This window comes from Lepisma saccharinum, chromosome 6 (assembly GCF_977018435.1).
Source record: "Lepisma saccharinum chromosome 6, izLepSacc3.1, whole genome shotgun sequence".
In the NCBI taxonomy this organism is placed as follows: domain Eukaryota; kingdom Metazoa; phylum Arthropoda; class Insecta; order Zygentoma; family Lepismatidae; genus Lepisma; species Lepisma saccharinum.
The window spans coordinates 39,880,312-39,894,207 of NC_139234.1; the positions used below are offsets into that span (position 1 = coordinate 39,880,312).

At 41.1% G+C, this 13,896-nt stretch overlaps 1 non-coding gene across 1 annotated transcript; it reads left to right on the forward strand.

The window, feature by feature from the left end:
• The first annotated feature begins 13,016 nt into the window (after positions 1–13,016).
• TRNAT-GGU (transfer RNA threonine (anticodon GGU)) lies at positions 13,017–13,088 on the forward strand. Its single transcript has one exon. It is a non-coding gene; the product is annotated as a tRNA-Thr (tRNA).
• Positions 13,089–13,896: the final 808 nt, after the last annotated feature.

The following is a 13,896-nucleotide window of genomic DNA, read 5'->3' on the forward strand; positions in this document are numbered from 1 at the left end:
AACTATCCTTCTCGCCTAAATTAACCTTAATGTCGTTGCCTTCGAAGGTCACCTTCGATTTTCCAATCTTCCAAACCACACCCTCGTTGCTCTCCATGCTCGGATACAATCCGAACACTTCATCCTTGTCGAATTTCCCCGTGCTCAGGTAGTCTCGTGCCAAAGGTCCCAACTCAATCTTATCCAAAGACGAGGACGTGCTACCTATGGCTCGATGTCGTGCCGGTACGTCCTTCAGTTCGAACGGCGTCGAAGGAATGCTCGAAATAGGCGTGGGTACGGTGTAACTTTTAGCTGCAAGTGGTACGAGTTCGTTGATCAAATTTTTATTTTGTTCCGTGACGCCTTTAATTTCTTTACCTAGATCGCTGATGGCGTCGATCACAGGTTGATCTTGACGTTTCTTCTCTTCGTAGAATCCGCGATTCTCGGATTTCCAACCTTTGAAGCGTTTCGCGAGGTAATCGCGAAGCTTGAGATTTTCGTCTTCGATTTTTCGTTTCGTCATAACGTTATTTATACACGTCGTTTCTTACAACGTTGCAACGTTTAGAAAGTCGTTGATTTTGTTTCTGTATTTTCCCTCGTTGGGTTTCCTCGTCATGTCGATCGTCGCGAATCCGAAATCGTCACTGTTCCAACAGTGGGAGCAGCAGCGTTCCCGAAAATTGATTGTAGTTCATGTCTCCGCCTACGTAGTCATCGTACGCGTGCTTGAGGTTGGTGTGATCTTGACGAAACAAACATATGAAATTAGCATTGTCGCGTACTAACTGTTTTGGAATTTTGGAAAACGTTTGAGCTAGGAAGAAGCAATCCATTCCTTTGTGACGACCTTGCGTGAAAAAGTTGCGAATTTCATTTTGATTTTCCAGGATGACATCGTCGAACACAACAACTGAATTTTCACGACAATCATCGAGAGGTTTTATTTCCGAAGAGAACGTTGCAATGTCCAGACCATCGTACAATTTCATCAGTTGCTGGTATTTAGATTGCTCCAAACTTTTCGAGAACACGTACAGGTGCCTGTTCTTCCAATCTAACCAATTCGGTGCGAGGAGAAAATTGTCCACGAGCAGTGTCGTTTTCCCACACCCCGAAGGACCTACGATCAGGCATCGGATGCTGTCGGGAAGCAACTTGCCGTTCCTTTTCTTTTTTCGATTTTCCGAATCAGGTAGACGTTTCACGACATTCCACGCACTCATAGAATCACTTCGTTTGAATCGATCCAACTCGTGTCCGGAAGTCCCAGCCATTTCACCAAAAGTTTGTCGCCTCTCTTACGCAAAACTTTTTCGATAAGGTACGTGTCGGGGTATTTTGTTTTAGAGAGTTCCTCCTCGTAGAAGCGCCCCAATAAAATTTCACCGCCACCGTCCTTTATTATATACGTGTGACGGTTTCCGGGTAGAACTCGAACCACGGTAAAAAGTTCCGTGCTCCAGTTTCGTGTGAAACCCCTGTCGAACGTTCGCTTCAATTTACTGACCCTCACCTGGTCTCCAATTTTGTATTTAGGTTTTTTTGTCGTGGGAGTGTACTTTGGACAGTAAACTGTAGAAATTAATCGCTGCTCATCGGACTTGGTAACGTCAGCTGGCTTCATGCCTATCGTTCTGTGTACCGTATCATTATAGGTGTCGACGAGTTCCGGCAGAATGTCGACCCATTTGTAATTTCCCCGAAGCGTGAATCGTTTCCACATGTGTGTTTTCAAGGTTCGATTAAATCTTTCCACGATGCTGGCTTTGATGTGACTGAAGGTCGAATAATGTCGAATGTCATGTTTTTGAATAAACTTTTGGAATACGGCATTGTAAAATTCTTTACCGTTGTCTGTTTGCAAAAACCGTGGTCGTCTGCCGCTTTTGCGAAAAATTGTCTTGAATGCTTCCGTGACGCACGTTCCCGTTTTCGCCTTCAAAGGTAGAGCCCATGCGAATTTCGAAAATGTGTCTATGACTGTGAGGAGGTACTTGTTGCCCTTGTTCAATTTATGTACGTTTTTTAGATTGCCGCTGCTCATCTCCACGAGGTCACTTTGCCAGAGGTCATCGATGCTCTTGGTTACCACCGCCAAACGTTGGTAGTTGCGGCGTGCAGGTTTATGCAATTCTTCGACGATGGCTTGCCTAGACATTTTTTAGAGATTACGTTTGAAGAGAAGCACAAGCGTGATGGGATTCAAAGAGGGTGGCACTTCGCTCGTGTTTTGAATGATCAGCTTATCGCCGGCACTCACGTCAAAAACGGTGAGATCTTCGTCTTCGTGTATTTCATATATGTTGCGCGTTTCGTTCCAACGTGCCAGAGGAATGTTTCCTGCTTTCTGGACACCACGATTCGATATCAAGGTCATGGTAGGAACGCTAGCTTTTCTGCCGTGAGACCAGTACGAAAATTCATTTATCTGAATCGTGCCATCGAGGAGAAACTTGTAGTACGGATGATAAGGATGTAACATGTACAGTTTGTTACCTTCGACGAACGTGGAGATTCTCTGTTGATTGGGTACGCTGTTGATTTCGATGGCTTGCAGAGAATGCAGTTTAGCGAATTTAGTATCGACGCTAACGAGGTTGCTGTGAAGCTGTCCCAGTGTATTTTGTACGGGCAACAAATGTTCGACGATGGTATCCGTTACTGTAGAAAATGACGGTTTGATTTTCACTTCCACGTTCAACTGCTTGAAGTTTTCGTTGAGTTCTTGTAATTTGGCGCCGAAAGAGGCCAGCGTCGATTCCTGCGTGGATTCCAACACTCCAACTTGATCTCTGATGTTGACGACGATACTCTGAAGATTCTCGACTTGATTCAATTTCGAACTTTTCTCGGTAAGATCGTTCACGATGCTTCGCATCTCGGTAAACTGCGTGTGAAGGTCGGCGATGCTCTGCGAAGTGGGCAGCGTCGACACCAGCGAAGCAAGTTCGTCTCGAATCTGTTCCACGTTTGCCGTTTCTGTTTCTAGTCGTTTCAGCATACGTGATATGCTCCTTTTCAAAGCGTGTAATTCTTTTGAGGTGGGGAGATTGGCCACCCTACTCTCGAGATCGCTCAATGAACTTTTGATGTCGCTCGAATCGGATAGTGCCGTCACCGCCGATTTCAATTTTTCCAAATCTTCGCTCGAAGGTACGCTCGTCCGTAACGATTCCAAGTCACCCTGTATGTTGTCCAGTACGTGATGAAAATGAGCAAGATTCGTTTCGACGTTCAAATTTTCTAAATATTCAATCTTCTGCTGAACCGTGCTTAACGTATCTTGTATGCTCGTCAATGCACTGGCTTCAGCGTGAATATTTTTAATTTCTTCGTTGATCAACTCCAGAGACGCCTGAAGCGTAGCGATGGTGGTTTGAATGTGTTCGAAATCTTGATAAGCCTCCAATTGAATTTTTATGTTCGCACCGCTTTTGCTGATGACCTGCAGTTCGTCTGACGATGGTAGGTTCGTCATGGTATCTTCCAAAGTCTGTAACTTGGATTTAATTTCTTCCAACGTGCCGGCGAATTCTTCTTGTAATTTGGAAACAACAACATGCAAGCGTTCTACATCAATATCCTTCACGACGGTTTGAAGTTCAGAGAAATTCTTTTCGATTGCCGAAGTTCGTTCTTCGATTTCGAGTTTCAATTTTTCCAAATCTTCATTTTTCGATTGAAATTGCTGTAATTTGGCCAAATCATTTTGAAGCGAATCCACGCTCAACTGTATATTTTGAACGCTGTCGTAAGAAGGTACGTCGACATAATTTTTTATGAGCGTTTTCAGTTCGGAATCGATTTTCAGAATGGGGTCGAGACATTGCGTTTGGAGCGTAGCGATCTCCGACTCTAAACTTTTGTTTAAGGTCTCCTGCAAAGCGATCAAATCGCTTCTCAACTTTTTAATTCGGACGTCCAACATGAGAATCTCTTTTGCGTGGTCTACACGCTTAGTGTGGCCGAAAATGTCGTTAGGCATTTTTGGTTAATGGTTATTTATAATAGGATAGACAATACGTAATTCTACGAAGAGAGGAATGAGTTTATCGTAATCTCCTAGGAGTTGAACGTAAAGATAATCTCCTGCAGAAACATCGTACGTAATGTTAGAAAGCATCTTGTCGTGCTTGATTCGAAAAATGTTCTTGCCGGTAGATATTTTGATTTCGCCTACGTTTTCCGGATTCACGGTGATTTGAAGTTTCCCACCGATCGGAATTTCGTTAAAATGTAAATTGTTGTTGAAGACGTAAAACATCTTGCCCACATCATCATCCAATTTCGTCCAAATACTGTTGAGATGAACAATCAGTAGACCATTGAGTTTAGTTAACATGGAAGGTAGATCTGTCGTCGTGAGGTGTACAGTCTCCATGTTGGTTTGTTTTCGAAAACCAAAGAGATTCATGCTGGTTATTTAAGAAAAAAATTGAGAACATATCTAATATAAACAACACCACAAATAGTAACTTCATCTATGGTAGATCATTTATGGTTTTGGGGTCTAATATAAATAACACCACAAATAGTAACTTCATCCATGGTAGATTATTTATGCTTGGGGGTCTAATATAAATAACACCACAAATAGTAACTTCATCTATGGTAGATCATTTATGGTTTTGGGGTCTAATATAAATAACACCACAAAAAAATAAGTGTAATTTAGTAACTTCATCTTTTTTTCTTAGCAAAAAAAATAAAAATGGAGAAGAAGGAAGCGAAACGTGCATGTGACTACTGTGGGAAATATATATCTATTTCAAACTTGAGTAGACATCTGAAGAATGTGCATGGGGAAGGATCAAGTAAGAGAGAGCTCGATGTTGACGATCAAGCGCCACGAAAAAAGCAGAAGAGTGCCGGCGAAAATATTAGAAATATTTTAACCAAGGAGACTTTCCAATCTAAAGAAACATCTGATCTAAACAACTTTTTTCATTCGGTCAAAAACAAGTTAATTTCGTCTATCACCAAAGCTTTGTTGCAATGCTCGTTGAAAATCCACCTCATCGTTTCCGTCATTTACGAAAACGTAAAAAAAGAGCGAGAAACTTTCCATCATTACACTGGTGTAAAGAGCCTCCACGCCGCCGATGTCGATGAGCTGGATTCCATTTGCAACCAGATGTTTGACGCTTTGTTGAACAAGCACGAGACTTTCCAACAACGTGGATCGGGTTGGACACTTTGTGGTTCGCCTCACACTTTAACTTTGAAGGTGGCACGATACAACCCGATGGGAGCATCCAGCTACATCAAATTGCCCCTGAAAATAGCCAGTAAGAAAGCCATCATCAACATTCAAAATGAGGATAATAGATGCTTTTTGTGGTGCATCATTGCCGATCATCACCCAGTCAATGATCACAAACATCGTTTATACCACTACAACAAGCCAGAATATCTCTCAGAATTTGAAAAACCTATGGCTGGCATTAATTACCCTGTAAATCTGCGAGACATTAGTAAATTTGAGGCACAGTACAAGACAGATAAAAACGAAAGTATAGCAGTACACATCTTCGGATTAGACAAAAACAACACCATCTACGTTCTCAGACATAGCAACATTAAAAGTAATCGTGTCATCAGATTACTCCTGATCGAAAATAATGATAATTATCATTATTGTCTAATTCAGAATCTTCCAAAATTAATAAGAAGTCAAATTACCACACATCAACATAAAATTCAAGTATGCGACAGATGCCTGAGTATATTCTACGGTCGAGGAAAAAAGAATGCTGATGAAGAACTCCAAGATCATCATGAAATGTGTAGTAAACATCCGGCTGCGGCTATCAAAATGCATTCTCGAGACATGAAATTTTCCAACTACAAGGCGCTACTTTGGCATCCCGTGGTGATATGCGCCGACTTTGAAAGTTTCCAACTTCCACTCGCCATCTGCGAACCGAATCCCAGCGTATCGAGCACCACCGAAATTCTACATCACGAAGCCTGCGCTTTTGGATTGATGGTCAACAACACAGGCAATGTTATTTTACATCGTGGCAATGATGCTCCACAAAAATTCGTTCAAACCTTGAAACAGATGGCCATACAATTCGCTCCTCTACTAAGAGAAGACAAACCAATGGAGCCTCTTACCCAGGAAGGGATGGAAGCATACGACCTTGCCTCTCAGTGTGATGTGTGCGAATGTAACTTCACCCTCGAAAATGTCAAAGTTCGCCACCAGAATCATCACACGGGAAAATATGTGGCCCCCCTGTGTAACGACTGTAATATACAAATCAAGAAACCGACTTTTATTCCTGTATTCATTCACAATTTGGAGGGCTACGACGCCAAAATCTTCATAAAGGAGATGGGATGCGACGCTCAACCCATTAGCGTCATAGCTCGCACCAACGAGAAATTCATTTCATTCAGCAAGATGGTGGACGTTGGAAATGGCAATCACATAGAAATTTGCTTCTTGGACTCCTACAACTTTCTGTCTTCGAGTTTGGCGACACTTGTGTTTCAACTCACCGATAATGATTTGGTTGCCACCAGGAAATGTTTTGGCGACCAACATTTAGCACTGTTGAGACGCAAGGGTGTTTACCCCTACGAATACATGACGGATGCTTCCAAATTCTCAGAAACATCGTTACCACCGAGAGAAGCATTCTACAGTCGTCTTAGCGACACCTGTTGCACTGAAGAGGACTACCATCATGCTCAGCTTGTCTGGTCTACATTCTCTTGTCAAACTATGGCCGACTATCACGATCTGTATCTGAAACTGGATGTTACGCTATTGAGCGACCGTTTTCATCTCCATCGCTCGAGAGGAATGGCAGCATATGGTTTGGACCCCGCTTTCAGCTACACCACACCGGGTTATTCTTGGCAGGCGATGTTAAAATCCACGAAGGTGAAGATAGAACTCATCAAGGACGTCAATCAACTTTTGTTTGTCGAAGAGGCAAAACGTGGTGGAATCGTCCAGTGTCCCCTTCGATACGTCAAGGCCAACAATCCATATGTTGCCGATTTCGATGCAGGGAAACCGAGAAACTTCTTGGCATACTGGGACATGAACAACCTGTATGGTTATGCCATGTCCGAGCCTCTGCCCATCGGAGAATACGAATGGATGAGCGAGCAGGAACTTCAAGATTGTTTAGAATGGAGCGAAGATCATGAAAATGGATGTTTCCTGAAAGTAGATTTGGAATATCCTGCATCGCTTCATCGAGAACACCATGGATTTGCGATGGCACCTGTGATGGAATCGGCTCCGGAGAAAAAGCTGATGCTCACCTTCAAGAGCAAAGAGAATTACGTGGTGCATTATCGTCTCCTACAGTTCTACCTCCAGCATGGATTGGTTTTGAAGCGAGTGCACTCGGGATTGAAGTTTAAACAGACCAGGTGGCTAGCACCCTATATCGACGGCAACACTCAACGTCGAGCATCAGCTTCTTCTTCCGCAGACAAAGACCTATACAAATTGATGAACAACAGCATCTACGGCAAGAGCATGGAAGATGCCAGGAAAAGAAGAAATATCAACTTGGTCTCCGACCCGAAGAAAATAAACAAGCTCGTCGCTCAGCCCACGTACAAGAACTTCATGATACTGAGCGACACATTGGTATTGATCGAACGTGCTCTCAGGAACATAACATTCGACAAACCAATCGCCGTGGGAGTCGCGATCCTCGAGTTGTCGAAGCTGGCCATGTACAAGTTTCACTACGACGTCATGAAACCATGCTATGGAGAGGCGATCGAGGTGGCATACACAGACACGGACAGCTTCGTGTACAACATCCGCACCGATGATCTATACAATGATCTCAAAAGCATGAGCCAACATTTCGATTTCTCCAATTATCCGAAAGATCACGCTCTCTTCGACGACAGCCAGAAAATGACGATCGGGAAGATGAAGGATGAAGTCAACGGCCACATCATCACAGAGTTTGCTGGTCTTCGAGCGAAAATGTACGCCATCAAAGTTCAGGATGAGACCGAAATAAAAAAGGCAAAGGGGGTGGGGCGTTCAAGCACAAACAAACTAACCGTAGAAGATTACAAGTCGTGCTTGTTCGACAAAAAAATCAAACGCGCGACCGAACATCGGATCACGAGCACCATCGACCAGTTGCGTACATCCGCGATCAACAAAGTGGCGCTTGATCCCCACGACATCAAATTAAGGCTACTGGACTGCAACATCCACACCCGAGAATGGGGATACCATGACGAGGAAGAAACCTGCTCGCACCATTAGACTTCTTCATCAAAAAAGTACGTATTATTTCTTGCACCACTTTTTTTTTAAAAAAAAACAATCATTCACACTTATTTTTGCATTCACACTTTTTTTATATTTTTCTATTATTTTTTTTAAAAAAAAACAATCATTCACACTAATTTTTGCATTCACACTTTTTTTATATTTTTCTATCATATTATGTACACTATTTTGAGGATATTTTTTTATTTCTTTCAGATGCTGCACCCCCTACGGAAACTTTTTTAATTCTTACACATTCCATTCTTAACCAAAATTTTTTCTTCTCTTCAATCATAAAACACACACATTACACACGGAGGTCCTCTGTAGGGAGTCATGGGGGGGTTTAAAAAAAAAAAAAACCATGAAACTCTACAGAGGCATGGCTTTGTTAGCCGTGGCCATTAGAACTGTGTTGGGCACCACGCACCCCTGGCGGGATATTTTCTTTTTTGGGGGGCCAGGGATTTCCTTAACAAAAATAAATTTTGATTATCACACACACACACATTGTAGAAGATCACACCTGAGAGTTTTAAAAACAAAACATCGTGGCAGATTACGCTGAGAGTGCAAGGTCGTGGTAGATTACACTGAGGAACCTTACAGTAAGAGGAGGCAGCCTTATAGGAAAATGTCGTAAGTCATTTCAAATGTAGGTCAAAGGACGATGTTAACATAAGAGTAGAAGGTAAAAAAATAGCTTAAAAACTGATGCCAGAGCTTTTCTTCTGTCTAATTTTCTCTCATTGTAGGTTAGTTTAGTTCGTAAAACAAATTACGCTGAGAGCAGAAGCCTATTAGCAGGTTGTAGTAGATTACACTGAGGGGGAGTTTACAGTAAGAGGGAGGTAGCCTTATAGGAAAATATCGTAAGTCATTTCAAATGTAGGTCAAAGGGCGATGTTAGCAAAATTTACAGGAGGTAAAAAATAGCTTAAAAACTGATGCCAGAGCTTTTCTTCTGCCTAATTTTCTCTCATTGTAGGTTAGTTTAGCCCGTAAAACGGATTACGCTGAGAGCAAAAGCCTATTAGCAGGTTGTAGTAGATTACACTGAGAAAAAAAAGGGGGGGCCTTACAGTAAGAGGGAGGCAGCCTTATAGGAAAATGTCGTAAGTCATTTCAAATGTAGGTCAAAAAGTGAGGTAGCATAAGAGCTACATTTGAAATAGGATAAAAAATAGCTTAAAAAGTGATGCCAGAGCTTCTTCTCTCCATTTTTCTCTCATTGTAGGTTAGTTTAGTGCGTAAAACGGATTACGCTGAGAGCAAAAGCCTATTAGCAGGTTGTAGTAGATTACACTGAGGGCAGCCTTACAGTAAGAGGGAGGGAGCCTTATAGGAAAATGTCGTAAGTCATTTCAAATGTAGGTCAAAAAGTGAGGTAGCATAAGAGCTACATTTGAAATAGGATAAAAAATAGCTTAAAAAGTGATGCCAGAGCTTCTTCTCTCCATTTTTTTCTCTCATTGTAGGTTAGTTTAGTGCGTAAAACGTCGTAAAATAAAAAGTAGGTCAATGGGCGTTGCTAGAACATACGCCTTACAGAAAAACATCATAAGGGGAGACACCCTTATAGTAAAATATCGTAAGTCATTTCAAAAATAGGTCAATGGGCGTTGCTAGAACATACGCGTTACAGAAAAACATCATAAGAGGAGACAGCCTTATAGTAAAATGTCGTAAGTCATTTCAAAAGTAGGTCAATGGGCGTTGCTAGAACATACGCCTTACAGAAAAATATCATAAGGGGAGACAGCCTTATAGTAAAATGTCGTAAGTCATTTCAAAAGTAGGTCAATGGGCGTTGCTAGAACATACGCCTTACAGAAAAATATCATAAGGGGCGACAGCCTTATAGTAAAATGTCGTAAGTCATTTCAAAAGTAGGTCAAAGGACGTGCCCAGAGTCGCCCATTCCACCTACTTATAATAATACTTATAATAATAATAATTATTATAATTATTATATTCATGTATGGTGTTTTGTGTTTGTCTTTTATTTAGAGTGGACGTTTACTGCCTAAATTTACTTCTTGATTACGAGTTTATCTCCACATGATTCGTTTTACTAAAGACATTAATTCTTTTTTATTGATAAGTTGCGTTGTCTCTAGTGGCTTATTTCAGTATTGGAAGACATTCATAATTTTATAATTCATCATCTTTCTTGAGATGAAACTACTGATATAAATATTTTAGTTATAATAATATAAATGACGAAAAAATGCTTCGAAGAGTTTAATTTTCTTGCAAAATAAACGTGACGTTGGAAGAAATGAATCTTCTTAAGTATTAGAAACAATGTGAGGCACTTCTCCTGTAGGATAATTCTGCTCTATGTGCTTTGGAGAACACATTGCCCACCTTTGGTACGTCCAGGACTTGACATTTCTTCTCAATGGCAAGAACAGCCAAATGAGGCAGTTTTCATCCAGCATCCTGTTTCGAGCAAGCCTTTTCAAAGATTTTAAGGACAACCATCTTCGTAATGCTGAAGAGTTTTGGGCAAAATTTGTGTTTCACCTTTCAGGGAAATGTTATCACAGGATAAAAAAAATCAGACAAAGGTTACAGTTATCTCATAATTCAAGAAATATTCTAACCCTGGCAATACTTACTCTTACTCTACCACTCCAACGTATGTCTGTGCTACCCAATTACAGGCACCTATGGGGTTCATGGGAAGAAGTTCTTCGATTTTGATATGTACGAGAAAGAGCGAACCTGCATTCAATGATTGAAGAGTGGCAAATCCTAATAAGCATTCTTTTACCTGCCCGCGATATGTTTTTAATCGAATTTTAAGTGTAATTTGCATTTTAAGGTTCACGTTCAATACATTTCCAAATAATATCACCTCATTAACTTCAAGAGTATCGAATAAATTCCCTTTGTTACGGTTTCCTGAGACTCATCATTTCGAAATTCAAGTCCCTGAATAGTAAGAAACCGCGATGAATCCACAACAACTGACATGTAGTGTCTGGTTTTCTCCGATCACCTTTGGTCCTGGGTTCGATACCCAGTAGAGTCACTTTAAACTATAAGTACAATCCCGATTGAATTTTCTGTGCATAAAGAGGACTTAAAACATCAAATCAACCAACCAACCAAATCTTGAATCAACTTTGAATGTCTTTTAATAATAGCGTTGTCACTAACGACCACGATTAGAATAATTTGCCCGTACTACAGATGATGTATTGTGATCCTGAAAATATTCGTGATGTTTTAAAACCATCCACATTCAACACTTTTTCCCAGTTCTTGAGACTGGTTAGAACTTAGGTTAATCTCGGCTATTACAGGACATAAATGAATGAGAAATCACCTATGCCCAGGTCGGCGCTCGAATCTTGAACGAAAGTCACATACACATAGCTATATATATACTAAACAAATTAATATTTGTTAATCAAATTGGTATTATAAGCAGGAAAGTGATATCATGCAGAATACACCACTTTGAAAAGGTGAAAATCGTCATACTCTTATAAATGAACTCTCTTATTATTCGATATTTAATTAACTTCAGTTGGAGGGCCCGGGGGCAGGGGGTGGCGAAGTGTCTGACATGGGGCGTCCCCCTGCCTCCTCTGGCGTCGTCACGATAACATTCTAAAAAGTTCGCAACCCGTTCAAATAATGACGTGGTAAAATCTTGTCATGGTTCCCTGTAAACACTAAAATCACCAAATTACTTCTTTCCATAATACCCGTATTTTCTCCTCCTCTTTAGCTCTCAGCTGTTCGGAGTGGGATAATGCAAGATTATTTGTCCCTACTTATCTCTTTCTCTTAGTCTTGCTAATATCTTGAACTCCTTAATAACTTTCCCAAAAAACTCCTTATCAATTTGTACTGCCATGTTTCCCACAATGTTTTTCCTACTTCCTAATAACATTCACTTCTGTACACCCTTTGATGTAAAAATTAAATAATAATAATAAACCCTATCCGTCGGTCCGTTTATCTTTCCAACCTATAGAGCTGAGACTATGTTTACAAGATAAATCTCGGACTCAGATACTCCACGATCTTTTGGCCCCTCCTTCCACCTTCTCTACCTACCCTTTTACTTGATGTTATTCAGAATTGTTTTAGTATCTGGAGTACTATTGTAACATAATTATTATTAACCTGGAATGAATTGAAAAATAAAAATGGGGAGTAACCCTGTGTTTCGAAAGAGTATTGAAAATAAGTTTAGGTATTCATTCATTACTCCCTCTAGAATAGTCTTCTTTTGACTTTACACGCGCTTATCAACGTTTCTAATTGAAATACCTTTTTCCAAGCAAACAAGTATTTGCAACTGATTAAATATTTTGCTTTTATTTTTTCGAGACATTCGAGACGAGACGAGACTTTTCAAAAGCCGTCCCGTCCCGTCTCGTGTCTCGTCTCGAAAACGAGACGAGAAAGGCATTCCGTCTCGTCCCGTCTCAAATTTCAAAAGGCTTGTCCCGTCCCGTGAGCAACACTAATCGACGGCCAAGTTAATGTATCACTAGAATGTGAAAGAATGAAACGACATGTTAATTATTGTAGAGTAGGCACACACAGGAGATGTACTACGTAGAAATCTCCTGTGTGTGCCTAATGTACAATAATTAACATCTCTACGCTGGGAGGAACCAGGCAACGTCGAAGTCTACTGTGTTTCAAAGGCAAGAGATCCCGTTGCGGTAGCACTGGCAGAGACGATTACACGCAGGTAAAACAGCGACAGCGAAAAATCAGGCGAGGCCAGGCCGGCTCGGTAGTTCAGTGGTTAGAGCAATGGCACGGTATGCCAGAGACCCGGGTTCGAGTCCTGGTCGAGCCTGTCTGAAAATTTCTACGTAATGAAACGACAGTATCGCGATATGCGGATATTAAACACTGATCAATCTCTACCCATACCATAACGCAGTGATTTCCAAAGTGTGCGCCGCGGCGCCCTGGGAAATTTAGGTCGCTTACAGCCGGAGTTATCGTTTCTTGAGGAAACACTGGGAAACCAAATGTCTCAACACACACACACGATGACCCTTTCATTTTCCTTCCGTCTGTTTTTTCGTTGCCACCGTGTTCACAGCTGTGTTGTGCCTTGGAATACAATGAGTGTTAAATTCATCTCAATACACATTGTCGTAGGCGTTCTCCAACATTGCGAGTCTGAGTTCTTATATGCTGTAGTGATATGATATTATAATCCTGTGTAGAAATATTCACTGTATTACAGGGTGATTATAAAGTTACGATTCATTTTTGTGAAAAACCCAACACTTAACACATAATCTATCAAAACTTCTACAGATAATGTAAACCCAACTTCAGAGTAACACATAATCCATCACAGGTTGCACTGAGCCTTATTCCAAATGACCACCCTGCACGTCCACACAAAACTCCCAGTGACGCACCGCTGCAGGAAACACCTTTTCTAGCATTGTACAATGTTTGATTCTAATATCTGTTTTTCACAGAAATGGATCGAAACTTTATAATCACCCTGTATTTCATTGTACTCATATACATATACTGTGTATGCATTATATATAAGAAAAAGTTGAATATTGGAAACAGTGAATTCTCTCTTTCCCTAACTAGCAAGCAGTTAGTTTGGCAACAGCGCAATAACACTGGCTGCG